The sequence below is a fragment of the Bombina bombina genome, chromosome 5 (assembly GCF_027579735.1).
Source record: "Bombina bombina isolate aBomBom1 chromosome 5, aBomBom1.pri, whole genome shotgun sequence".
Lineage (NCBI taxonomy): Eukaryota > Metazoa > Chordata > Amphibia > Anura > Bombinatoridae > Bombina > Bombina bombina.
In genome coordinates, this window is record NC_069503.1 from 144,940,806 (window position 1) to 144,967,515 (window position 26,710).

The 26,710-nt window shown below is 37.3% G+C and overlaps 1 protein-coding gene across 4 annotated transcripts in view; it reads left to right on the forward strand.

Annotated features, from left to right (window-relative positions):
• Positions 1-26,710, forward strand: part of ALS2CL (ALS2 C-terminal like) — a 320,431-nt gene that overhangs the window by 95,491 nt on the left and 198,230 nt on the right. The window contains exon 1 of one of the 4 annotated variants that reach the window (XM_053713730.1): positions 16,140-16,313. The exons of the other annotated variants lie outside the window; for them this stretch is intronic. The gene's annotated coding sequence lies outside the window, so the exon portion shown is untranslated. Of the gene's footprint in view, positions 1-16,139; positions 16,314-26,710 lie in introns of those variants that run through there. 4 annotated transcript variants of the gene reach the window in all.

Below are 26,710 nucleotides of genomic sequence, written 5' to 3' on the forward strand. Positions count from 1 at the left end.
ACCATTTTGAATTCACAGAATTATTTTTGTTTGCACATTTACAAATATGATTCTTTAAAAAGTGATCTCTTAATTTCTGCATTTTTTTATCATGCATGTCACACACTGTTGATTTAGGGGATGCAAGGTGCATAAATGTTTCCTCCTGTGAGTGTTTCTGTGGGTGTCTGTGTTTATGTCTTTGTGCTTTGGTTTGTGTCTCTATGAGTGTGTATGTATTTTTTTTTCGTTTGGTATATCTGTGAGGGTGGGTGTGTATGTCTTTGTGCATTTTCTGTGGATGTGTGTGAGGGTGTGTGCATATGTCTTTTAGGTTTTTCTATGGGTGTCTCTGTGAGGGTGGGCGTGTGTTTGTCTTTGTGTATTTTCTCTGGATGCCTCTGTGAGGGTGGGTGCGTATGTCTGTGTTTTCTGTGGATGTCTCTGTGAGGGTGTGTGTGTGTATGTCTGTGTTTTCTGTGGATGTCTCTGTGAGGGTGTGTATTTTCTGTGGGTGTCTCTGTGAGGGTTTGTGTATGTCTTTGTGTGTTTTCTGTGGATGTCTCAGTGAGGGTGTGTATGTATGTCTTTTTGTATTTTCTGTGGGTGTCTCTGTGTGTGTGTGTGTGTGTGTGTGTGTGTATGTCTTTGTGTGTTTTCTGAGGCTGTCTCTGTTGGTGTTTCCTTGGGTGTATGTGCAAGTTTGAATTTGTGTGTGTGTGTGTCCATTGTCTGTTCCTTTTTAGGACATTTTGACCTTACTACTGATTATTCACATCTTTCTACAGACTTTGAGACTAATGAGACCTTTCCGGAAGTCACCAATCTACCATTTAACCTTTAAATTATTGTTTAGGCAGTTCAGGGCCCTTCCTTTCAGCCACTGCATGCTCCTGTCATCATTTAGTTGGTATCTTCCTTTACAAAAAGATAATCAAAACTCCATATTTTGTTTTCTAAATCTCCTTTTTTTTACAAAACTGTAGTCTACCTCATTACTTGTCAGGTCAATGTAAACAAGTGCTAAGTGTCTGTTAGGGTGTCTGTGTCTGAGTTTCTTTGGGTGTTTGCTAGAGTGTCTATATGTGAATCCTTATGTGTAAGTGTGTGTGTTTCAGTGTATGAGTGTGTCACAGTCTGTGTGTTTGTATGTTACTACCTTTACAACATTTCCAAGTTTAAATAGACACTTAAGAATAAAGTGCATATACGTTTTAGTCACTTGGTCAAAAATTGCACATGTCAAAGGGGGGGGGGCCCTGATCAATGGTTAAGTCAGGGGCCCCAAAATTTCTAGTGGCGACCCTGCTGCTGATGCCTGAGAAGCTTGTGGAACTTAAAGGGACAGTCTAGTCAAAATTAAACTTTAATAATTAAGATAGGGCATGCAATTTTAAACAACTTCCCAATTTACTTTTATCAAATTTGCTTTGTTCCCTTGGTGGTATTTTTGAAAAGCTAAAATTTAGGTAGGTTCAACTGATTTCTAAATCGTTGAAAACCGCCTCTTAGCTCAGAGCATTTTGAAAGTTTTTCACAGTTAGACAGTACTAGTTCATGTGTGTCATAGATAACATTGTGTGTCATATAGATAACATTGTGCTCATCCCATTGAGTTATTTAGGAGTCTGCACTGATTGGCTAAACTGCATGCCTGCCAAAAGCATTGAGATAAGGGGCAGTCTGTAGAGGCTTAGATACAAGGTAATCACAGAGGTAAAACACATATTAATATAACAGTGTTGGTTATGCAAAACTGGGGAATGGGTAATAAAGGGATTTGCTGTCTTTTTAAACAATAACAATTCTGGTGTAGACTGTCCCTTTAAATAATTGGAGACAGACATTAAACAGAGAGAGAGTTTTTATGTATTTTGCGGCTTAAAGGGACTTTCTAATTAAAAAAAATACATGTTCTTAAAGGGATATAAAAACCCAAAATGTTTATTTTATGATTCAGATAGAACATGCAATTTTAAACAACTTTCTAGTTTACTTCTATTATCAAATTTTCTTTGCTCTTTTGGTATCTTTTGTTGAAAATCAGGGATGTAAGCTTAGGAGCTGACCCATTTCTAGAGCACTATATGGCAGCAGTTTTGCAAGAATGTTATCCATTTGCAAGAGCACTAGATGGAAGCACTATTCCCTGCCATATAGTGATCCAGATGCCTACCTAGGTATCTCTTCAACACAGAATATCATGGGAACAAAGGGAATTTGATAATATAAGTAAATTGGAAATAAAATGTTTGGGTTTCATATCCATTTAATTTTTACATCATGTAATTGTTGCTTTACTTAAAATGTCAATTCCTATTTGGTAAACTTGGTGACTCCTAATCAATTGCATAGTTGTAATAAAAGCATGTGTGATGTATCCTATTGCTATTATATAAAGGTCTATAGCATTAAAATTACACTAAACCCAATTTTTTGTCCTTAATTGTGATTGTAAGCAACTTTCTAATTTACTCCTATTAACAATTTTTCTTCGTTCTCTTTCTAGCTTTATTTAAAAAGCAGGAATGTAAAGCTTACCAGCTGTCCATTTTAAATTCAGCACCCTGGATAGTGCTTGCCTATTGGTGGCTTCATTTAAGCCACCAATAAGCAAGCATAACCAAGGTTCTCAAAAAAAATGCGCTGGCTGGTAAACTTTACATTCCTGCTTTTTAAATAAAGAAAGCGAAAGAACGAAGAAAAATTGATCATAGGAGTAAATTTGAATGTTGCTTAAAGTTGTCTGCTCTATCTGAATCATGAAAGAAAAAATTTGGGTTTAGTGTCCCTTTAACATTTCTTTACCATGCTTCCTTAACCCCTTAACGACCAAGGACGTACGCCACACGTCCTCAAAAAAAATACAGTTAATGACCGAGGACGTGTGGCGTACGTCCTTGGTCTGGAAAGCAGCTGGAAGCAATCCTGCTCGCTTCCAGTTGCTTTCCGGTTATTGCAGTGATGCCTCGATATCGAGGCATCCTGCAATAACCCCCCTTGGCCATCCGATGCAGAGAGAGCCACTCTGTGGCCCTCTCTGCACCGGACATCGGTGGCCGGTATCGTTGGTGGGTGGGAGCCAGTCTGGGAGGCGGGTGGGCGGCCATCGATGGGCCGAGTGGAGTGGAGGGGGGCGGGATCGGGGGCGGGACAGACGGGGGCGTGCACGGGCGGGCGCGCGCGTGCACGGTGGGCGGCCGCGTGCACGGGGTGGGAGCGGGAGGGAACCGCTACACTGCAGAAAAAAAGTTGATAAAAGTAAAAAAAAAATGTGTTTACAAATTGCATCTAAGCATCTAAGGGACCTGGAAGGGGTGTGGGGTTGGTCTTGGGGGGGGGGAAGCTACACTACAGAAAAGGGCAATTAAAAAAAACCAACATACTTTTTTTTACTAAACTGGGTACTGGCAGTACAGCTGCCAGTACCCAAGATGGCACTTATTAAGGCAGAGGGGGAGGGTTAGAGAGCTGTTTGGTGGGGGTTCAGTGAGGTTGGGGGCTAAGGGGGGATCCTACACAGCAGCATATGTAAATATGCTATAAAAAAAAAGCCCAAATATAGCTTTTATTTTAGTACTGGCAGAGTTTCTGCCAGTACTTAAGATGGCGGGGACAATTGTGGCGTGGGGGAGGGAAGAGAGCTGTTTGGGAGGGATCAGGGGATCTGATGTTTCAGGTGGGAGGCTGAGCTCTATACTAAAGCTAAAATTAACCCTGCAAGCTCCCTACAAGCTACATAATTAACCCCTTCACTGCTAGCCATAATACACGTGTGATGCGCAGCGGCATTTGGCGGCCTTCTAATTACCAAAAAGCAACGCCAAAGCCATATATGTCTGCTATTTCTGAACAAAGGGGATCTCAGAGAAGCATTTACAACCATTTGTGCCATAATTGCACAAGCTGTTTGTAAATAATTTCAGTGAGAAACCTAAAGTTTGTGAAAAAGTTTGTGAAATAGGGAACGTTTTTTTTTTTATTTGATCGCATTTGGCGGTGAAATGGTGGCATGAAATATACCAAAATGGGCCTAGATCAATACTTTGGGTTGTCTACTACACTACACTAAAGCTAAAATTAACCCTACAAGCTCCCTACAAGCTACATAATTAACCCCTTCACTGCTGGGCATAATACACGTGTGGTGCGCAGTGGCATTTAGCGGCCTTCTAATTACCAAAAAGCAATGCCAAAGCCATATATGTCTGCTATTTCTGAACAAAGGGGATCCCAGAGAAGCATTTACAACCATTTTTGCCATAATTGCACAAGCTGTTTGTAAATGATTTCAGTGAGAAACCTAAAATTGTGAAAAATTTAACGCTTCTTTTTAATTTGATCGCATTTGGCGGTGAAATGGTGGCATGAAATATACCAAAATTGGCCTAGATCAATACTTGGGGTTGTCTACTACACTACACTAAAGCTAAAATTACCCCTAAAAGCTCCTTACATGCTCCCTAATTAACCCCTTCACTGCTGGGCATAATACATGTGTAGTGCGCAGTGACATTTAGCAGCCTTCTAATTACTAAAAAGCAACGCCAAAGCCATATATGTCTGCTATTTCTGAACAAAAGGGATCCCAGAGAAGAATTTACAACCATTTAAGCCATAATTGCACAAGCTGTTTGTAAATAATTTCAGTGAGAAACCAAAAGTTTGTGAAAAAATTAGTGAAAAAGTGAACGATTTTTTTTGTATTTAATCGCATTTGGCTGTGAAATGGTGGCATGAAATATACCAAAATGGGCCTAGATGAATACTTTGGGATGTCTACTAAAAAAAAATATGCACATGTCAATGGATATTCAGAGATTCCTGAAAGATATTAGTGTTCTAATGTAACTAGCGCTAATTTTGAAAAATAATGGCTTGGAAACAGCAAAGTGCTACTTGTATTTATGGCCCTATAACTTGCAAAAAAAGCAAAGAAGATGTAAACATTGAGTATTTCTAAACTCAGGACAAAATTTAAAAACTATTTAGCATGGGTGTTTTTTGGTGGTTGTAGATATGTAACAGATTTTGGGGGTCAAAGTTAGAAAAAGTGTGTTTTTTCCATTTTTTTCCTCATATTTTATATTTTTTTTATAGTAAATTATAAGATATGATGAAAATAATGGTATCTTTAGAAAGTCCATTTAATGGCGAGAAAAACGGTATATAATATGTGTGGGTACAGTAAATGAGTAAGAGGAAAATTACAGCTAAACACAAACACCGCAAAAATTTAAAAATAGCCTTGGTCCCAAACGGACAGAAAATGGAAAAGTGCTGTGGTCATTAAGGGGTTAAAGGAAACCCCTAACAGGATATTTACAAATGTTATATAAAGACATAGAGAGACCCTTTATCTTCCTTTGGTAGGAACTCCACGCTTTCCTGCGAGGTTAGAATGTCGACCCTTTATTGATTTTGTTCAAGTAGGAATTGTAAATTTAGTCATTTACACTCTTTAGTAAACTTAGCAAATAAGCAAAGTTTAACATTTTATATATTAAGCCATAAATATACAGTTCCTCACCATTTTTTTGTTGTGGTTGTTGCTTACTTACAAATACGATATTATATACAGCAATTACTTAAAGGGATATGAAACTACAAACTTTCCAATTTTAAAAATGTACTTTAATTATCAAATTTGTTTGGTTTCCATAGTATTCTTTGTTGAAGATATACCTAGGTTGGTGTTTTGAGCACTATATGGCAAGACATAGTGCTGCCATCTAGTCCTATTGCATATGGATAACATTCTTGTAAAACTGCTGCCATATATTGCTCTAGACACATACACTCTCATTAGCTTACGTCCCTGCTCTTCAGCAAAGAATACCAAAAGAACAAGGAAATTTGATCATAGAAGTAAATGAAAAATCTATTTAAAATGACGTGCTCTATCTGAATCATGAAAGAAAATATTTGGGTTTCATGTCCCTTTAAGATTAACTCAAATTTGTGGGAATCCCTAAGGATATTAGAAGTAGTGAAATGATTCCAACAAGGCAAGTTTTCTATGTAATTGGTATATAAAGAACTAAATAATGAAAATTCAAGGCCAAGTGATGTGCATTTTGTTAGATTATGTAATAAGTACTTAAAAAGAATTTTATCTGAAGAGACTATGGGGCCAAATTATGATGCCCCTGTTTCTGCGCGAGCCTTTAGGCTTGCCGGAAACAGCAGTTATGAAGCAGCGGTCTAAAGACCGCTTAGATGATAACGGGGTGGAGACAGGCAAAAAATTTCAGAGAGACGAGAAATGTTATGGATTTTTAAACTTTCCACCAAGGTCCCATTAGGACTTAATGCAGAGTATGATCTCATAAATTACTGGGAATGAACTGATGGGTCACGAAATATATATATATATGTATATTTGTATTCAATCCTGGACCAAAGTGCTCCAATCCTTTATGTAGTGATGGTCAGTGTTTGACCTATCATTTGAACTATATATACATCTATACATTATTATTATTACTCAATTGTCCTTACAAATTTAAGATCTAGTTCTACTCATTGGTGATTACTTTACCTATGCACTTATCGCATGCACACCATCCCCTCAGCCTAGTTCCTTACATTTACCCTTTCATTTGGGGCTCTGTGATGTTAATGGAGCCCTGAAGATACCAACACGAGTTGTTATTATGTTATACTTTGTTACATAATAATATATTTTCTTTTCTTTAAGGGCCAAATTATTACTTTTTATGTAATGCTTAAATTAAATTTCTAATGTGTTACTTTGTAGCTTATTAATTACTAACTATTTTTTTGTAGTCCATTGCTTTCTTAGCAAATCTTTGAATTGAAGTCATGACAATAATTTTAGCTGCGTGAGGCATAGTAATTTATAATGGATTTATATGACACATAATAGATTGTGTTCCTTATATATTTTTGCCCCGGCATATATAATATGGCTTAGCAGCGATATAATGATAGCAATTCACTATGGACTATAAATTCTTGCATCTCTTATCCCTTATTGCAGTATGTAGAAAATCATTTGTATATTCTGTGTGTTTGAATTTAAAATATAGACTGTTGCTAGATGTTGTGTTCTTTAATGGACACTACCTACATTGTGCTTATTTGTTTTCGATCACATATTCGCACTTAAAGATACACGGTTATTGGTTGGACCAACTATTGGTTTCAGCCAATAGGGATTTAGTACACCCTTTTTAAATAAACTCTGAATGTACCCTTTTATCAGTAGTGATTACGGCTTACGCCAAAACGCGTATACTGTTTTTTGTATCCGTGTATCTGATTCTATACTTACTTCTCCCCCCTTGGAGCATATATTTTAATATGGGGAAATAAAGATTGAACTTTTTATCTTATTGTTGCTGCTACCATTTATCTTCTTTGGATCGTTTATGTATTTATACTGGCATTCAGTTTTGGGGTCAAACTTGCTCTTTTTCTTGAACTTTTCCACAATACCCTCATTTTGGCCAAAATGCTCCTTTAATCTGAGCTTTCTATTGAACTTATAGAGATAAACATGTAATTCAAATTTGTCAGGTCTGGTCGTGGGGACAAATGTTAAGCCCTTTTCAAGGACACTTTGTTCTGTTGGCGTCATCTGGTGTGTACTAAGGTTTATAATTATACTCTGTTCCATCCTTTGCACCATTTCCATGGTGGTCTCCCCCGAGTGTCCCTTCTTGTGTTTGCAGCCACTTCTTCTGGGGTGTGGCCTCCCCTTGTGACATTTTTTGACCTATAGTCATAGGTTGGGATCCTGTGATAGTGCCCAATTCCTCTGAACCCATATGTTCTGAACCCGAGCTATTATCAGAGCTCTCTACCATATTCAGGGTTCTTGGTTTGTATACCCTAGGCCTTCTATTTCTGGACATGAACCTTCTCTCTTCAGGACCCAGAAGCCACCTGTAAATTATTTTATCTCTATAGTAGCTGGTTACCACTTCCCATTTTCTTTCTTTGAAAGAAATAAGGTCTTTTTCATTATTGTCCACCTGTTTCTTGATTTTCTGTAGCCAATCATTGTCCCCTTCACCACTTAATTTACCAGTATCCGTGGTTTCAAACACAGTCATTTAGTTTTCAACCTGCTTTAGTAAAGATGCCACTTCTACTTGTTCTGAATACCACGCCACTTAACACAGAATGTGGCATTATTGCGGCCTATAGTGGGGGTGTTTTTTATTCTTAACCCCTTCGGAATGAAAGCCTATATACACAAATCCCAGCAGAGTGCACTCTCACCTAATAGTCAGCTATGAGGGTGCAGGCAATTGAAATTATAAGTCCATAATCAGCATGCACTCATTGGATTTAATGAAAAAGTGCTTTATTGGCACAAAAACAATACGTAACACTTCGGGGATCTCACTCCTTCATCAGACTAAGTGAAAATGTGAAAAACAGTGTATATATCAGGTGTTAAAACCCACCCCCTCATCTGAGAAGAACCGCCCCTTAAATCATTATCCAATCATAATATGGTACAAAAGTATTAATAAACAAAAAATTGGAACAAATCCATACACAAGTATCAAAGTAAATGGGCAGTATTAGTGCACAAGTTAAAACAAGTATGATAGTATGTGATATGAGCTCATATTTACAAATAATTATATGTACATATGAGGTCATATCACATACTATCATACTTATGCACTAATATATACATGTGCACAGATATATATATATATATATATATATATATATATATATATATATATATACATATATATATATATATATATATAGGAATATCTATTAATAAACACAACATATTCTGCTATGTTGAGAACATTGGAATAAAAAATATTAGACATGTGCGCAATAGAAAAATTTGGTTTTGTTCGTTTCGATTATTTTTTTTAAAAATTTCGATTCGATATAGTCGGATTAATTCGGTATGCGGTGGTAATTAGTTTAGTTTTTATTTGTGTCGTTCCGAATTCATAAATTCTGATCCATTCGAAAACGTAATTGAATCATTAGTAATTTTGTATCGATTCATAATTTCGGACCGAATCGTTAATTTGGCAAAATTTGTTATATTCGGAACGTATTCGGTTCTATCATTTTGGATAGATTCAAATGCACAACCCTTGAGGAAAGCTAAAAGCACATTGCACTGCGTGTGACAGTAATCCTACCCACAAAATTAAAATAATACGATAATTAGACTAGAAGACTATCACTGTGACACTGTGTGTAATCCAACCCACAAAACAAAAGGAATGATCTAATTGGACAAGAAGTCCGTAGAAGAATATGACACTACACTCATTTGAATAAAAACAAATGAATTCAAATCGATTTGTTGTCACTCGTTAGTTATGTTACGTCGATTCGGATTTGTCAAAAATATCCAAGTTACACAATACATAACCATACTAGTCCAAAATCGAACTTAAAACTTTTACCTGCTCAATATATACACAATAAAAGACAGGGAATCAAGCACTCTTTTCATCATTTTTATATAGCCAAAGAATTTTATTTGTAATCTAAATAGGAAATGGGATAGTAATTACAAAAATAATATTAGAGACATTTTTCCACAGAAATAAACCTTACAACAAAAGCAATACTAAAAACAAAAATAAATAAATCAAAAAATGAAAAAAAAACATAATTTATGTAAGAACTTACCTGATAAATTCATTTCTTTCATATTAGCAAGAGTCCATGAGTTAGTGACGTATGGGATATACATTCCTACCAGGAGGGGCAAAGTTTCCCAAACCTCAAAATGCCTATAAATACACCCCTCACCACACCCACAAATCAGTTTAACGAATAGCCAAGAAGTGGGGTGATAAGAAAAAAGTGCGAAAGCATAAAAAATAAGGAATTGGAATAATTGTGCTTTATACAAAAAAATCATAACCACCACAAAAAAGGGTGGGCCTCATGGACTCTTGCTAATATGAAAGAAATGAATTTATCAGGTAAGTTCTTACATAAATTATGTTTTCTTTCATGTAATTAGCAAGAGTCCATGAGCTAGTGACGTATGGGATAATGACTACCCAATATGTGGATCTTCCACGCAAGAGTCACTAGAGAGGGAGGGATAAAATAAAGACAGCCAATTCCGCTGAAAATAATCCACACCCAAAATAAAGTTTAAATCTTATAATGAAAAAAACTGAAATTATAAGCAGAAGAATCAAACTGAAACAGCTGCCTGAAGTACTTTTCTACCAAAAACTGCTTCAGAAGAAGAAAATACATCAAAATGGTAGAATTTAGTAAAAGTATGCAAAGAAGACCAAGTTGCTGCTTTGCAAATCTGATCAACAGAAGCTTCATTCCTAAAAGCCCAGGAAGTAGAAACTGACCTAGTAGAATGAGCTGTAATCCTTTGAGGCGGAGTTTTACCCGACTCGACATAAGCATGATGAATTAAAGATTTCAACCAAGATGCCAAAGAAATGGCAGAGGCCTTCTGACCTTTCCTAGAACCGGAAAAGATAACAAAAAGACTAGAAGTCTTTCTGAAATTCTTAGTAGCTTCAACATAATATTTCAAAGCTCTAACTACATCCAAAGAATGCAGTGATTTCTCCTTAGAATTCTTAGGATTAGGACATAATGAAGGAACCACAATTTCTCTACTAATGTTGTTAGAATTCACAACCTTAGGTAAAAATTGAAAAGAAGTTCGCAACACCGCCTTATCCTGATGAAAAATCAGAAAAGGAGACTCACAAGAAAGAGCAGATAATTCAGAAACTCTTCTAGCAGAAGAGATGGCCAAAAGAAACAAAACTTTTCCAAGAAAGTAATTTAATGTCCAAAGAATGCATAGGTTCAAATGGAGGAGCTTGAAGAGCCCCCAGAACCAAATTCAAACTCCAAGGAGGAGAAATTGACTTAATGACAGGTTTTATACGAACCAAAGCTTGTACAAAACAACGAATATCAGGAAGATTAGCAATCTTTCTGTGAAAGAGAACAGAAAGAGCAGAGATTTGTCCTTTCAAGGAACTTGCAGACAAACCTTTATCCAAACCATCCTGAAGAAACTGTAAAATTCTCGGAATTCTAAAAGAATGCCAGGAAAAATGATGAGAAAGACACCAAGAAATGTAAGTCTTCCAGACTCTATAATATATCTTCCTAGATACAGATTTACGAGCCTGTAACATAGTATTAATCACAGAGTCAGAGAAACCTCTTTGACTAAGAATCAAGCGTTCAATCTCCATACCTTTAAATTTAAGGATTTGAGATCCTGATGGAAAAAAGGACCCTGCGACAGAAGGTCTGGTCTTAACGGAAGAGTCCACGGTTGGCAAGAGGCCATCCGGACAAGATCCGCATACCAAAACCTGTGCGGCCATGCTGGAGCCACCAGCAGAACAAACGAGCATTCCTTCAGAATCTTGGAGATTACTCTTGGAAGAAGAACTAGAGGCGGAAAGATATAGGCAGGATGATACTTCCAAGGAAGTGACAATGCATCCACTGCTTCCGCTTGAGGATCCCTGGATCTGGACAGATACCTGGGAAGTTTCTTGTTTAGATGAGAAGCCATCAGATCTATTTCTGAAAGTCCCCACATTTGAACAATCTGAAGAAATACCTCTGGGTGAAGAGACCATTCGCCTGGATGTAACGTTTGGCGGCTGAGATAATCCGCTTCCCAATTGTCTATACCTGGGATATGAACCGCAGAAATTAGACAGGAGCTGGATTCCGCCCAAACCAGAATTCGAGATACTTCTTTCATAGCCAGAGGACTGTGAGTCCCTCCTTGATGATTGATATATGCCACAGTTGTGACATTGTCTGTCTGAAAACAAATGAACGATTCTCTCTTTAGAAGAGGCCAAGACTGAAGAGCTCTGAAAATTGTTCCAAAATATTGATTGGTAATCTCACCTCCTGAGATTCCCAAACTCCTTGTGCTGTCAGAGACCCCCAAACTGCTCCCCAACCTGTCAGACTTGCATCTGTTGAAATCACAGTCCAGGTTGGAAGAACAAAAGAAGCCCCCTGAACTAAACGTTGGTGATCTGTCCACCACGTCAGAGAGTGTCGTACAAATAGTTTTAAAGATATTAATTGATGTATCTTTGTGAAATCCCTGCACCACTGGTTCAGCATACAGAGCTGAAGAGGTTGCATGTGAAAACGAGCAAAGGGGATCGCGCCCGATGCAGCAGTCATAAGACCTAGAATTTCCATGCATAAGGCTACCGAAGGGAATGATTGAGACTGAAGGTTTCGACAGGCTGAAACCAATTTTAGACCTCTCTTGTCTGTCAGAGACAGAGTCATGGACACTGAATCTATCTGGAAACCTAAAAAGGTTACCCTTGTCTGAGGAATCAATGAACTTTTTGGCAAATTGATCCTCCAACCATGATCTCGAAGAAACAATACGAGTCGATTCGTATGAGATTCTGCTAAATGTGAAGACTGAGCAAGTACCAAGATATCGTCCAAATAAGGAAATACCACAATACCCTGTTCTCTGATTACAGACAGAAGGGCACCGAGAACCTTTGTAAAAATCCTTGGAGCTGTTGCTAGGCCAAACGGCAGAGCCACAAATTGGTAATGCTTGTCTAGGAAAGAGAATCTCAGAAACTGATAGTGATCTGGATGAATCGGAATATGCAGATATGCATCCTGTAAATCTATTGTGGACATATAATGCCCTTGCTGAACAAAAGGCAGGATAGTCCTTATAGTTACCATTTTGAATGTTGGTATCCTTACATAACGATTCAATATTTTTAGATCCAGAACTGGTCTGAAGGAATTCCCCTTCTTTGGTACAATGAAGAGATTTGAATAAAACCCCAGTCCCTGTTCCAGAACTGGAACTGGCATGATTACTCCAGCCAACTCTAGATCTGAAACACATTTCAGAAATGCTTGAGCCTTCGCTGGATTTACTGGGACACGGGAAAGAAAAAATCTCTTTGCAGGAGGCCTTATTTTGAAGCCAATTCTGTACCCTTCTGAAACAATGTTCTGAATCCAAAGATTGTGAATTGAATTGATCCAAATTTCTTTGAAAAATCGTAATCTGCCCCCTACCAGCTGAGCTGGAATGAGGGCCGCACCTTCATGTGGACTTGGGAGCTGGCTTTGGTTTTCTAAAAGGCTTGGATTTATTCCAGACTGGAGATGGTTTCCAAACTGATACCGCTCCTGAGGATGAAGGATCAGGCTTTTGTTCCTTATTGTGACGAAAGGAACGAAAACGATTATTAGACCTAAATTTACCTTTAGATTTTTTATCCTGTGGTAAAAAAGTTCCTTTCCCTCCAGTAACAGTTTTGATAATAGAATCCAACTGAGAACCAAATAATTTATTACCCTGGAAGGAAAGGGAAAGCAAAGTTGACTTAGAAGACATATCAGCATTCCAAGTTTTAAGCCATAAAGCTCTTCTAGCTAAAATAGCTAGAGACATATACCTGACATCAACTCTAATGATATCAAAGATGGCATCACAAATAAAGTTATTGGCATGTTGAAGAAGATTAACAATGCCATGAGAATTATGATCTGATACTTGTTGCGCTAAAGCTTCCAACCAAAAAGTTGAAGCTGCAGCAACATCCGCTAAAGATATAGCAGGTCTAAGAAGATTACCTGAACATAAGTAAGCTTTTCTTAGAAAGAATTCAATTTTCCTATCTAAAGGATCCTTAAAGGAAGTACTATCTGCCGTAGGAATAGTAGTACGTTTAGCAAGAGTAGAGATAACCCCATCAACTTTAGGGATTTTGTCCCAAAACTCTAATCTGTCAGCTGGCACAGGATATAATTGCTTAAAACGTTTAGAAGGAGTAAAAGAATTACCCAAATTATTCCATTCCCTGGAGATTACTTCAGAAATAGCATCAGGGACAGGAAAAACCTCTGGAATAACTACAGGAGATTTAAAAACCTTATTTAAATGTTTAGATTTAGTATCAAGAGGTCCAGAATCCTCTATTTCTAATGCAATTAAAACCTCTTTAAGTAAAGAACGAATAAATTCCATTTTGAATAAATATGAAGATTTATCAGCATCAACCTCTGAGACAGAATCCTCTGAACCAGAGGAACCACTATCAGAATCAGAATGATGATGTTCATTTAAAAATTCATCTGAAAAATGAGAAGTTTTAAAAGACCTTTTACGTTTACTAGAAGGAGGAATAACAGACATAGCCTTCTTAATGGATTTAGACACAAAATCTCTTATGTTAACAGGAACACTAGTATTAGATGTTGATGGAACAGCAACAGGTAATGTAGTATTACTAAAGGAAATATTATCTGCATTAACAAGTTTGTCATGACATTCATTACAAACAACAGCTGGAGGAACAGATACCACAAGTTTACAGCAGATACACTTAACTTTGGTAGATCCAGCACCAGGCAGTGATTTTCCAGTAGTATCTTCTGACTCAGGGTCAATCTGGGACATCTTGCAATATGTAATAGAAAAAACAACATATAAAGCAAAATTGATCAAATTCCTTAAATGACAGTTTCAGGAATGGGAAAAAATGCCAGTGAACAAGCTTCTAGCAACCAGAAGCAATAAATAATGAGACTTAAATAATGTGGAGACAATAATGACGCCCATATTTTTTAGCGGCAAAAAAGACGCCCACATTATTTGGCGCCTAAATTCTTTTGGCGCCAAAAATGACGCCACATCCGGAACGCCCACACTTTTGGCGCAAAAAACGTCAAAAGGATGACGCAACTTCCGGCGACACGTATGACGCCGGAAATAGAAAAATATTTTTGCGCCAAAAAAGTCTGCGCCAAGAATGACGCAATAAAATGAAGCATTTTCAGCCCCCGCGAGCCTAACAGCCCACAGGAAAAAAGTCAATTTTAAGGTAAGAAAAAAATGATAAATTCATATGCATTATCCCAAATATGAAACTGACTGTCTGAAATAAGGAACATTGAACATCCTGAGTCAAGGCAAATAAATGTTTGAATACATATATTTAGAACTTTATATAAAAGTGCCCAACCATAGCTTAGAGTGTCACAGAAAATAAGACTTACTTACCCCAGGACACTCATCTACACGTAGTAGAAAGCCAAACCAGTACTGAAACGAGAATCAGTAGAGGTAATGGTATATATAAGAGTATATCGTCGATCTGAAAAGGGAGGTAAGAGATGAATCTCTACGACCGATAACAGAGAACCTATGAAATAGACCCCGTAGAAGGAGATCATTGAATTCAAATAGGCAATACTCTCCTCACATCCCTCTGACATTCACTGCACGCTGAGAGGAAAACCGGGCTCCAACCTGCTGCGGAGCGCATATCAACGTAGAATCTAGCACAAACTTACTTCACCACCTCCATAGGAGGCAAAGTTTGTAAAACTGATTTGTGGGTGTGGTGAGGGGTGTATTTATAGGCATTTTGAGGTTTGGGAAACTTTGCCCCTCCTGGTAGGAATGTATATCCCATATGTCACTAGCTCATGGACTCTTGCTAATTACATGAAAGAAATATATATATACTGTATATATATATATATATATATATATATATATATATATATATATATATATATATATATATATATATATATATATATATATATATATGTATATGTATTATTGAAACAATGAAATGTTAAAAAGAAAAAAGTGACATCACTGGGAGATCATAATTGAAGGGGATGCAAGGGACCTTCAACACCTGTCCAGAGGGCAGCCCCAACTACATTAGAGGGTTAATGCTGTCATGGTACTGTAAGGATCTATGCAGATCACTCACTCACCCTAAAATTAAGAGATAAACACACTTTAAATACAGTTGTTCCTAGCGTACTATAGAACAACAGATAGAGAAAATAACTAGCTGTATATAGACAGTATTTTTAAGTTTTTTCTCCATTTCCCTGTCCCCTAGATCATATGATATCCATCAGCCAATCACAGACCTTTATAAACTGCGAGCTCTTGCACATGCTCAGTAAGTGCTTGTGTATTAGAACGTGTGCATATAAAAAGACAATTTGATCATACCAGTAAATTGGAAAGTTTGTTTTTTATTGCATGCTCTATGTTTATGAATCATCTAAGTTTAAATTGTAGCTTTAGTGTTAGAGTTGAGCAATTATTGAGTTGCTGGAACTCGCACAGTCCCGGAGTGACCTTGAGCACCTTTCTGGAACTCACAGAGTTAATTAAGGGCTTGGACTTGTTCAGCAGTTAAAAAATTCCTGGTGGGAAGAGAAAGAGGGAGTGTCACAGGGAGAGAACATTTACTGCTTGCAGCACTGTAAGGAGGTGTAACTATACTGTATGTGGCTGTACTGCAATCTGTCAGTGCAAGGTAAGGCTGCGATCTGTTTGTTTTTAATAGATTTCATTTTACAATATCTAAATCTCAGCTATAAATGAACTGTTTATCTGCCTATTCGTCTGTGTACGTAGCTAGACATCTGCTGTACACTGTGACTGCAGGCACAGATAGACCAGTAGTATATGGGCCATGTCATATGATCATTTCGTACAGTAGTGTGTTTACATATATGTCTGTATGACAGACAGTACAGCTGAGTGTGCTGCAATGTCTGTCTTGATTTGCTTGTGAATGGGAGGGCTTGTACTGTTTGTACTGTAAATACAATTCTGATTAGAGGGATAACTTTATGGCTAATTGAAAAGAAGAAAACTGTACACAAACAGGGCACTGAGTGCTATTTTTTGGAAAATGTTTTAGAAAAATAGTTGGACCTTAAAGAAGGGGACACAGATATTATCTAATTGGTTCATAAAGTGTAAAAAGGGAATGTAGTTGTATGAAGTTGTAGCCATTGCCAGGTAGCTTATTGCTTTTTAGTTTTTAAAGGGACAGTAACTTTTTTTCTGACAGAAGATATTTTACATTTTATTAAAAAAAAAAATTTTTAAATGATTTATTTATAAAATTGGTTTATAATGTATGGTTGATATTATGTTTGTGGGGCAAATTACTTTTCACCAATAACGTTGTAGGAGATGTTGTTATCCGCTAGTGAGCAATCTGTCCCTAGGGATTACCTATACACAAGCGTGCACTTCTTGTTAAAGACAAATTAAACAGCTTTTATTTAAAGCTGCTGTAAAGTCAAAATAGCACTTAAATGGATTGGAATTTTAAACAATTTTCCAATTTTCGATTTCATTAGCGCATGTAATTTTAAGATTCTATTTATTTAATCACCACAAAGGGGTTAAACGCATAGTAGAAGTAACACTCTGTACCCGTATAGCACTGCTGATTGGGTCAATGGCAGTTTCCACTTGGGACCCGCAGTGCTATGTGACTACAGAACAGTACTTCTACTCTGTATTTAGCCACAAAGCACTGCTGGTCTCAAGTGGAAACTGCCCCTGACCCAATCAGCAGTGCTACTTGCCGTATAACTAGTGCTGCTTATTGGATGAGCAGCAGTTTCTGCTTTAGACTAGCAGTGCTCTACAGGGAGAGCTGTACTTCTACTATGTCTTTAACCCTTTTGCGGGTTTAAACACACAGAGGTGCAGGGTCATTAGTATTACAAATTAGAGCATGTCATTTTTTACTATTATTATTATTGGTTATTTGTAGAGCGCCAACAGATTCCGCAGCGCTATAATGGCCATTTAGAGGGATATGGAAGTTAGAACATTTTTATGATTTAGAGTGTTTAGAATTACAAAATGGAAAACGTTTCCTGATTACGCCTGTTACTAAATTTACCTTTTTCACTTGGCATCATTTATCGATGAGAGCATACTGAAGTAGGCTCAGGAGCATGCATGTGTCTTATGTATAACATTGTTGTAAACTCTACTGTCACGCAGTGCTCAAGGCATTTGAGGAAATACACACGTACTGTAACCAAAAGACGATCTTACATCACCTTCACAAAAATACTGAGTGATAAAAAAAAAAATATAGATAGGAATTCCCAGTAATGTTATCAACAAAGATGCAGGTCTTATGTCTGCTGGCAAATACTGACGTTGGGGAATACACTTAAAGGATTATGAAACCCACATTTTTTCTTTCATGATTTAGAAAGAACATGCAGTTCGAAACAACTCTCCAAATGATTTATTTTATCTAATTTGCTTCATTCTCTTGATATCCTTTGTTGAAAAGCATATCTAAATACGCTCAGTAGCTGCTGAATGGTGGCTGCACATAGATGCCTCGTGTGATTGGCTCACCCATGTGCATTGCTTTTTCATCAACAAAGGATATCTGAAGAATGAAGCAAATTAAATAATAGATGTAAATTAGAATGTTATTTAAAATTGTATTCTCTATCTGAATCATGGGAAAAAAATGGGTTTCATGTCCCTTTAAAGGGATACTGAAGCCAAGTTTTTTCTTTCATGATTCAGATAGAGCATGCAATTTTATGCAAATTTCTAATTTACTCATATTATCAATTTTTCTTCGTTTTCTTGCTATCTTTATTTAAAAAAGAAGGCATCTAAGCTAAGGAGCCAGACATTTTTTGGTTCAAACACTGGACAGCACTTGTTTATTTGTGGGGGAATTTATCCAACAATCAGCAAGGACAACGCAGGTTGTTAAACAAAAATAGGCCGGCATTAAACTTACATTCTTGCTTTTCAAATAACGATACCACGAGAATAAAGAAAATTTGATAATAGGAGTAAATTAGAAAGTTGCTTAAAATTGTATGCTCTATCTGAATCATGAAAGAAAAATGTTGGGTTCAGTGTCCCTTTAATGTTATTTATGTTACCTGGTCTCATTTGCTCTGGCCAATCAGAAGTAAGAGGTAAAGAACTCATGCAGTGCTCTAAGCAAATAATGTGCAGTATGGAAGAGGTGGTAAAAAACTATTTGTAGAGGTAAATTACAGGAAAAGTGAAACAGAGAAAAATAATGTATGTACTTTGCATTTTATTGTGTTTGTGTAACCACTGTATGGGGGGGGGGGGTCATGTAGAGTTTCATGTCCAAGTCCTTTATCTGTAAAATGGGGTGAGACTATAGGCTAGAGAGTTTTCATGTTTACCATTGAAATGTGATATGGTTGCATTGACTTTTAACATAAGCTCAGTCCCAGATCTATCTGGACCCCAGCAATGTCAACTCTGCAACTTGCACAAAGATAAATTGGCCATCTCCAATAGTTTTAAAGTGAATTCTTTGTTGTTACAAGACTTTTCTCTGGCCATGCTCTAAAATAACACAATGAACAATTGTAAACATATAAACAAATTAAACCAATAAACATCTTGTTTTCTGCAATTGTTTTTTCATTAGCCAAACTCCACCCACTTCTGGCCATATTTAAAGGAGCCAATCTGAACTTGTTGCTGCATTGTTTTGCAGTTTACTATTTGATAAGCTCTGCTTTGGGACAGATATGTACAAGATCTAATGAAGTGTTTGCAGTGTGTACTTTCAGTCTTCAGAACTTGAAAATCCTTTTTTTTAATATATATATATATATATATATATATATATATATATATATATATATATATATATATATATATATATATATATATATATATATATATATATATATATATATATATATATGAAAAGGGGGAAAAATAAACAATGAAAGTACACTGTAAATTTGTTTAACTACTCTTAAACAGTTTATATTACAATCTCAAAGTGTTTACTGTCCCTTTAAGAGCTATCTTAGCAATAATCTAAGTGCTTAGACAATAAGTTTTATTTTTAGCTCCACAAAAAAAAACAGCGTCATTGCCTAAATGTGCACAGCATGTCATTCTTCATTTATGTTGGTGCTAAAGAGGAACATTTAGATGTAAATATAGACAGCATCTAACAGGAACTCAATGGGAAATAAAAGGAAACGGAAAATGATTCTCCCCTGCTATGGCAATATCTTGTACGAATCCATATTACAAAATAATAGTTTATTTGACTTGCAGGTGTAAGTATATTGCATTAGTTCAGCCATCACATATCTCAGTAGCAAGGAAGCAACAACTCTTAAAATATTACTTCAGGATTCTTTTTAAATTATTTGACATGCATTATAATTCACATACTTTTATACCTAACAAATGCATTGCTGGCTCCTCAATGTATATTCATCCGGCATATTATGGGAAGGTCATGGTCTAAGTGCCCTACCTGCTGCCCCTCTAACAGTTTACCTTACAGTGAAATGTAACGGACAGTATACTATAATATTATTTTTCCCTTAATGTGTTTCTAATTACTTTTTTACCAGCTGCAGAGTATAAAATGTATGAGATTTAGCTTTTTAAGGTTTATTTGTGTATATAAATTTGCTGATTTTGTGTTTTGAAGCCACAACCTAGTCAAATGGGTTGAGCTTGTAGGTATAATCAGATCTCATTACTTTATCACATTGTGTACATATACCTGCTTCTTTATCTTATATCTGTCTGTAAACCAATCACCAATACTTGGAGAGAACAATGGAAAATTAACATGTTATTACCTTTTCTCTTCTATACACCAGAGAGTCTAAGTTCTTCTACTGTCTGTGTTTACACAGCTTGGCCTTAAAGGGACACTGTACCCAAAATTTTTCTTTTGTAATTCAGAAAGAGCATGCAATTTAAGCAATTTAATTTACTCCTATTATAAATTTTTCTTCGTTCTCTTGCTATCATTATTTGAAAAAGAAGACATCTAAGCTTTTTTTTTTGTTTCAGTACTCTGAACAGCACTTTTTTATTGGTGGATGAATTTATCCACCAATCAGCAAGGACAACGCAGGTTGTTCACCAAAAACGGGCCGGCATCTAAACTTACATTCTTGCATTTCAAATAAAGATACCAAGAGAAAGAAGAAAATTTGATAATAGGAGTAAATTAGAAAGTTGCTTAAAAATCCATGCTCAATCTGAATCACAAAAGAACATTTTTGGGTACAGTGTCCCTTTAAGGCCAAACACTTTCAGAATAGGTGGGGATACCACAGGCTAAATCAACTATTTCAAATGCCAATATAAGGTAATGGAAATACTTGTAAACAATTTAATACACTTCAGCAGGTAAAGTGGATCATTGGGAACAAATTAAAGGGGAGATAATTTTTGATTAAACTGTCTCTTTAAAGGGACAGTATACTATAAAATAGTTTTTCCCTTAATGTGGTTCCAATTACTTTTTTTACCAGCTGCAGAGTATAAAATGTATGAGATTTGCTTTTTTAAGGTTTATTTGTGTATATGAATTAGCTGATTTGTGTTTTGAAGCCACAACCTAATAAAATGGGTTGAGCTTGTAGGTATAATCAGATCTCATTACTTTATCACATTGTGTAAATATAACTGCTCCTTTATCTTATATCTGTACATAAACCAGTCACCAATACTTGTAGAGAACAATGGAAAATTAACATTTTATTACCTTATCTCTTCTATAACCCACTGGGAGTGTAATTTATTCTACTGACTGTGTTAACACAGCTTGGTCTCGTGGCCAAAAACTTTCAGGTTGGGTGGGGATACCACAGGCTAAATAAATGAATTCAAATGCCAATATAATGGCAATGGAAAGACTTGTAAACAATTTAATACACTCCAGCAGGTAAAGTGAATCGTTGGGAACAAATTAAAGGGAAAACATGTTTTGAGTAAACTGTCCCTTTAAGGACTGGCCAGACTCCTCCCACAGCCTACTCCAACTCCGATTATAGTCCACCCAACCCTACACTTGGTAAACCTTCAACTGTGCACCTTTCTGTCCCAACTCCTCCCACGGAACACATGTAGCCCCGCTCACATACCTCCCTCAAAAAAGGCAGACCTTACAGTCTAGGAGGTCATATGGGAATGTTAGGAGGGCAGGGATTGCCTAATGATGGGTCCAACTGACCCATGGTGGCACTTTAGTGAATAAGTCCAGCACAATGTCATACCCAGACCTCCTTCCTGATCTCTGCTCTAGCTCCTCTTGTGGGGGAAACAGTCTCAAGTCCCATGCAGGTACAGCAGGGTCATAGCAGGCGGCAACAACATGACATGACCACAGAAGACTCCACTGGTCATAGTCAAGATAGCTGGGCACGGCATGTGGGTGGCATTCATAGTGAGACTCATCGGTGGGAGAGGAGTGGGACATGCTACTTGATTAAGCCTGCAGGTTTAGTAAGGAGGACTCTGGGGAGGCCAGGTGGGCTGTTAGAATGAGTTATACAATAGGTAGAAGTCGGGAGGGGGTGGGCATTATTTCATACGCAGACCCAATCAGCACAATGTCTTGAGCTTGCCCTGTGGGAAGGATATACTAGTTTAATTAATTAATAAAGTTTAGATGAGCTATAATAAATGTGGGATTGGATTAATTAGGCTGAAAATTTGGTGTTTTGCACTATTTATTTTGCAGGTTCAACAGGGGCCTATTTACAAGGCACTTGCCTAGGGTTGCAGATTGGGAGGGGCAGCAGTTTTTTGTGGCTATATTTGTAAAAAGCTTACAGTTATTTTAGAAGTATTATACAGGTATACAATAGGAGCTTACATTCTAGGGGGGTATAATAACAGACTGCCCCTGGAGCTTACAGTTTAGAGGTAGCTCTGAACCTTTCTTTTAACCCCTTAATGACCAAGGACGTACGCCACACGTCCTCAAAAAAAATACAGTTAATGACCGAGGACGTGTGGCGTATGTCCTTGGTCTGGAAAGCAGCTGGAAGCGATCCTGCTCGCTTCCAGCTGCTTTCCGGTTATTGCAGTGATGCCTCGATATGGAGGCATCCTGCAATAACCCCCCTTGGCCATCCGATGCAGAGAGAGCCACTCTGTGGCCCTCTCTGCACCGGACATCGGTGGCCGATATCGTTGGTGGGTGGGAGCAAGTCTGGGAGGCGGGTGGGCGGCCATCGATGTGCCAAGTGGAGGGAAGGGGGGCGGGATCGGGGGTGGAACCGTCGGGAGCGCGCACGGGAGCGCGCGCATGCACGGGGGGCGGCGGCGGGCGCGTGCACGGGGCGGGAGCGGGAGGGAACCGCTACACTACAGAAAAATAAAGCTGCTAAAAGTTAAAATAAAACATTTTAAAAAGTTAGAAATAAACAGCTAAGGGATCTGGAAGGGGTGGGGAGATGGTCTTGGGGGGGGGGGGGAAAGCTACACTACAGAAAAGGGCATTTAAAAAAAAAAAAAAAGGCACATTTGTTACTAAACTGGGTACTGGCAGACAGCTGCCAGTACCCAAGATGGCGCCCGTTAAGGCAGAGGGGGAGGGTTAGAGAGCTGTTTGGTGGGGGATCAGTGAGGTTGGAGACTAAGGGGGGATCCTACACAGCAGCATATGTAAATATGCCAAAAAACAAACAAAAAAATGCCCAAGTATAGCTTTTATTTTAGTACTGGCAGACTTTCTGCCAGTACTTAAGATGGCGGGGACAATTGTGGGGTGGGGGAGGGAAGAGAGCTGTTTGGGAGGGATCAGGGGGTCTCATGTTTCAGGTGGGAGGCTGAGCTCTACACTAAAACTAAAATGAACCCTGCAAGCTACATAATTAACCCCTTCACTGCTAGCCATAATACACGTGTGAAATGCAGCGGCATTTGGCGGCCTTCTAATTACCAAAAAACAACGCCAAAGCCATATATGTCTGCTATTTCTGAACAAAGGGGATCCCAGAGAAGCATTTACAACCATTAGTGCCATAATTGCACAAGCTGTTTGTAAATGATTTCAGTGAGAAACCTAAAATTGTGAAAAATTTAACGTTTTTTTTATTTGATCGCATTTGGCGGTGAAATGGTGGCATGAAATATACCAAAATTGGCCTAGATCAATACTTGGGGTTGTCTACTACACTACACTAAAGCTAAAAGTATCCCTAAAAGCTCCCTACATGCTCCATAATTAACCCCTTCACTGCTGGGCATAATACACGTGTAGTGCGCAGTGGCATTTAGCAGCCTTCTAATTACTAAAAAGCAACGCCAAAGCCATATATGTCTGCTATTTCTGAACAAAGGGGATCCCAGAGAAGCATTTACAACCATTTAAGCCATAATTGCACAAGCTGTTTGTATATAATTTCAGTGAGAAACCAAAAGTTTGTGAAAAAATTAGTAAAAAAGTGAACGATTTTTTGTATTTAATCGCATTTGGCGGTGAAATGGTGGCATGAAATATACCAAAATGGGCCTAGATGAATACTTTGGGATGTCTACTAAAAAAAATATATACATGTCAATGGATATTCAGAGATTCCTGAAAGATATTAGTGTTCTAATGTAACTAGCGCTAATTTTGAAAAATAATGGTTTGGAAATAGCAAAGTGCTTCTTGTATTTATGGCCCTATAACTTACAAAAAAAGCAAAGAACATGTAAACATTGGGTATTTCTAAACTCAGGACAAAATTTAGAAACTATTTAGCATGGGTGTTTTTTAGTGGTTGTAGATGTGTAACAGATTTTGGGGGTCAAAGTTAGAAAAAGTGTGTTTTTTTCAATTTTTTCCTCATATTTTATAATTTTTTTATAGTAAATTATAAGATATGATGAAAATAATGGTATCTTTAGAAAGTCCATTTAATGGCGAGAAAAACAGTATATAATATGTGTGGGTACAGTAAATGAGTAAGAGTAAAATTACAGCTAAACACAAACACCGCAGAAAAATAGCCTTGGTCCCAAACGGACAGAAAATGGAAAAGTGCTGTGGTCATTAAGGGGTTAATCAGCTAGCTATTGCCTTTAGTTCTGTTGGCTTTCAGCACTTAGTATTGTGTTTAGGGAAGTATTGTATTAAGAAATCTGTGTTTGGGGGTTTTATATATATTGCAGAAATAGATAGACGTGTGTGTGCGTAAGTGTGTTGCAAGTCCTTGTGAACATTTACTTTGCAAATGCCATTAAAAAAACATAAATAAAAATCCACATTACTTCCTGCCAGCAGAATTTTGAGTGCCTTGGGCAGCACAAAACCCAAATGCACCACTGAGGTTCTACAAAAGTGGAAAATTTGAAATTAATTGGTTAAGTAAATGTATTTAAATTTTTAATAAAATGCAGTTTTTTATTATTATGAACTGTACTGGAATTGCATGGTGACAGATCTTTAAATAAATATATATATATATATATATATATATATATATATATATATATATATATATATATATATATATATATATATATATATATATATATATATATATATATATATATAATCAGTATTTATTTCATATTTAAATCAATATATATCATAGTTGCCAACAGTCCCTAATTTCCAGGGACAGTCACTGGATTTTGCTTTTCCCATGCATTAGCAAAACAGAGCTTTCTCCAACATTGGTGTGTCCGGTCCACGGCGTCATCCTTACTTGTGGGAATATCTCTTCCCCAACAGGAAATGGCAAAGAGTCCCAGCAAAGCTGGCCATATAGTCCCTCCTAGGCTCCGCCCACCCCAGTCATTCTCTTTGCCGTTGCACAGGCAACATCTCCACGGAGATGGTTAAGAGTTTTTGGTGTTTAAATGTAGTTTTTTTATTCTTCTATCAAGTGTTTGTTATTTTAAAATAGTGCCGGTATGTACTATTTACTCTGAAACAGAAAAAGATGAAGATTTCTGTTTGTGAGAGGAAGATGATTTTAGCAGACAGTAACTAAAATCGATTGCTGTTTCCACATAGGACTGTTGAGATGAAGTAACTTCAGTTGGGGGAAACAGTTAGCAGACTTTTCTGCTTAAGGTATGACTAGCCATATTTCTAACAAGACTGTGTAATGCTGGAAGGCTGTCATTTTTCCCCTCATGGTGATAGGTAAGCCATTTTCTTAGTCTCAAACAGAATAAAGGGCTTAATATGGGCTATAAAACTGGTAGACACTTTTATGGGCTAAATCGATTGCTTTATTTGGGCATTTTATACATGTTTATGCTGATATTTCACATTTATAAGCTTGGGGAACGTTTTTTAACGGCAGGCACTATGTTAGACACCTTTTCCAGTCAGGGAGGGCCTTCCCAGTTGTAGGCTGAGCCTCATTTTCGCGCCATTACTGCGCAGTTGTTTTTGAGAGCAAGACATGCAGATGCATGTGTGAGGACCTGAAAATAGCTGGAAAGGTTTCTAGAAGGCGTCATTTGGTATCGTATTCCCCTCTGGGCTTGGTTAGATCTCAGCAAAAGCTGTAGCTGGGACTGTATAGGGGTTACATTTGTAAACGGCTCCGGTTCCGTTATTTTAAGGGTTAAAGCTCTGAAATTTGGTGTGCAATACTCTTAATGCTTTAAGACACTGTGGTGAAATTTTGGTAATTTTTGAACAATTCCTTCATAGTTTTTCACATATTCAGTAATAAAGTGTTTCTGTTTAAAATTTAAAGAGACAGTAACGGTTTTGTTTTAAAACGTTTTTGTGCTTTCTTAACAAGTTTAAGCCTATTTAACATGTCTGTGCCTTCGGATAAGCTATGTTCTATATGTATGAAAGCCAATGTGTCTCCCCATTTAAATTTGTGTGATAATTGTGCCAAAGCGTCCAAACAAAGTAAGGACAGTACTGCCACAGATAATGAAATTGCCCAAGATGATTCCTCAGATGAGGGGGGTAGACATGATACTACATAATCTCCTACTGTGTCTACACCAGTTTTGCCCACGCAGGAGGCCCCTAGTACATCTAGCGCGCCAATGCTTATTACCATGCAACAATTGACGGCTGTAATGGATAACTCCATAGCAAATATTTTATCCAAAATGCCTGCATATCAGAGAAAGCGCGATTGCTCT